Source organism: Anopheles arabiensis (assembly GCF_016920715.1).
Source record: "Anopheles arabiensis isolate DONGOLA chromosome X unlocalized genomic scaffold, AaraD3 X_pericentromeric_contig0005, whole genome shotgun sequence".
In the NCBI taxonomy this organism is placed as follows: Eukaryota; Metazoa; Arthropoda; class Insecta; order Diptera; family Culicidae; genus Anopheles; species Anopheles arabiensis.
In genome coordinates, this window is record NW_024412083.1 from 72,501 (window position 1) to 75,000 (window position 2,500).

Genomic DNA, 2,500 nt, shown 5'->3' on the forward strand with positions numbered 1-2,500 from the left:
CCCTCGGCCACTTTCTTGAACGTATGATATACTATACCAAATGATGCGTTGTTCGCTGTTCCCAGGAACTCTTTCCACTTCCTCTGTCGGGTATGCTTGATCCAATCGCTTGAGGGCATTCCGTGCCACCTTGAACTCGTCCCTAAAAGTAGAATAGAGATCAGTATTAAAAGCTCTTTGCGCTAATCGATCGCGGTGTTTGCACTCTTTGCGAAGTGCCTCAATCTCTAACGTCCACCAAAATGCACTCTTGTTAGGGTGTACCTCTTACGTTTAGTCATCGTCGCATTACACGCCGTGACAAGTATACGCATTAAGTCTTCGCTTGTTGTGACCTCCCGGTCTCCAAAAGCGGCTTGCATCATAACTTCAAATATATCTTTGCTAAAATACTTGATGCTCCATCCCGTTATGGGTCGGGACAGATTACGCACGCTTTGCGTCTCAAGATCTATTCGTATTGCACGATGATCAGAGTTCATATAGCTAGATAACACCTCCCACTTAAATGATCTTGCTACGGTTCTGGCTCGCAAAAGTAAGATCAACTACTGACGTGCGCCCTGGTCCAACATAAGTTGGGGTGCTGCCGTCGTTCAATAAAATTGCGTCAATCTGCGCAAAGGTTGATAAAACCAACTCACCTCTTCGTTTCTGGGTTTCTCCACGCTCGCCAAGTTGGTTGTTCCAACTTGATGACCAAGCGTTGAAGTCCCCCCGATAACGAATTTGTGGATACCGGTTACGGCCATTACCGTGTTATCCAACATGTTCTGGAACTCTTCCATACTAAATCTAGGTGGCGCGTAAACGCTAACCACTCGCATATCACCTATGTCAACTATCATTAAACCCTTCAAGAGCCTTACTGACTACCTTAACTGGTAAGTCCGCGTTAACCACTACCGCTGCTGTGTTATCGTCATTGCGTAACACTTTGACGTTGGTTGTTGCCAGATACGGATCTGCAATCAACACTATATCCGCAGATTCTTCCCTAATCGTTTGCCACATTAACTGAAATGCAGCATAACTATGATTCTGGTTATGTTGTAGCAACCTAACCATTATGGTCTAATCGTTCGCCTACGGGGACACATATAACTGCCCGTTGCGTGAAGGTTCTGTGACCTCGTACCGCAATCCAAACACTTGACAGAGTTGGTACAAGCTTGCTTCTTGTGTCCACTCAAACCGCATTCCAGCACAGATTACTTCTGTCTGGTTCCCTACAATGGTAGCTCGTATGGCCTACCTTCCAACACTTATAGCATTTCTGCTCTTCCATAACCTCGCGGATATGGCATATCGACCAACCAACTTTCAGCTTTCCCAAATTCAGGAAGCTTTGAAAGTCTGGCAGCGATACGTTGATCCGTGCCCACTGCGTACCGGCCGCGCGGCCTTTCTTCATTTTGATACGATCTGTTTCTATCTCGATGTTGAGCTGTGCTTTGACAGACTCCGCAACCTCCTCTGGGGTGGTAATTTCATCGAGATGCATGATCTCAATCATTTTAGAAGGAGCTAGCGTTCTCACTGACGCCTTGCCCTTCACCGCTTCCTTAACCTTTGGGGCAATTGCACTAGCAGAACTACCCTGCTTAAGTTCTAGCAACATGCCTCCATTCTGGGCCCGTCGGACCTTAGAGATTGTCTCTCCAACCGATTTAAGAGCATCGGACTGCTTCATTTCCTTGAGCAATTTCGCCAGCTCCTCGGAAGTGCAGTCCGATATCAACAGAAACCTCAGGCCGCTTCCTGGGCTTATTCTGCTTCTTCTTGCTCTTCTTCTTCTTCCTCTTATTAATTCTACCCTCATTAATATTCGGTCCGTTTCTCGGACTTGGAATATTTCCACCGCTTATCCCCTAACAGGGGTCAACCTCGATGGTTGTTGTTGTTGTTGTTGCAATCTTTGCAACCCACTTGGACCAGGCTGTTGGTCATCAGCCACTGGTCTTCTGCCTTTTCGCGTTTGCGGCCCGAATCCATCGTTACCGTCAAACGACGTTTGCGTTTGACGGTCGAGGACCTGCTGCATGCGATTTACGGCTCTGTACCTTCGAAATTCGGACATTACCTCATCGAGGAAGTCCATCATTACCGTAACTAGCGTAAAATGGGAAGACTCATCATCGAGTTTGCTTATCCCAAAACGCATCGCCTCCATTCGATCTTGAAGATCCATGAACGCTTGGTCCGGATCTTTCTTGTCAACCCCTTGGTCTTTTTGACCTTCTTAGTTTTCGTGTTACTCATTCTATTGGGCTCAAACTCAGGCCCGCTATCCGCGTCTGTTTATGCAGTCTCCTATTTGGTTCCGTGGGTGGCTATGAAACAGGGAGCTCCACGCGAGGTTGGCCCGCGCCCTTATGAGACGACGGGCTCAGTGCCGAACCGGAGCAAAGTGGGGCTGAACCCACCCACACCTGCATTTGCCATAGAGCGTATCGTATGGCGACAGTCTTGGAGCGCTACCTAAGACTTGCTAAGTTTT

At 47.7% G+C, this 2,500-nt stretch overlaps 1 pseudogene; it reads right to left on the minus strand.

Annotated features, from left to right (window-relative positions):
* LOC120907448 overlaps positions 1 to 2,500 on the minus strand; it is a 9,174-nt pseudogene that overhangs the window by 3,712 nt on the left and 2,962 nt on the right.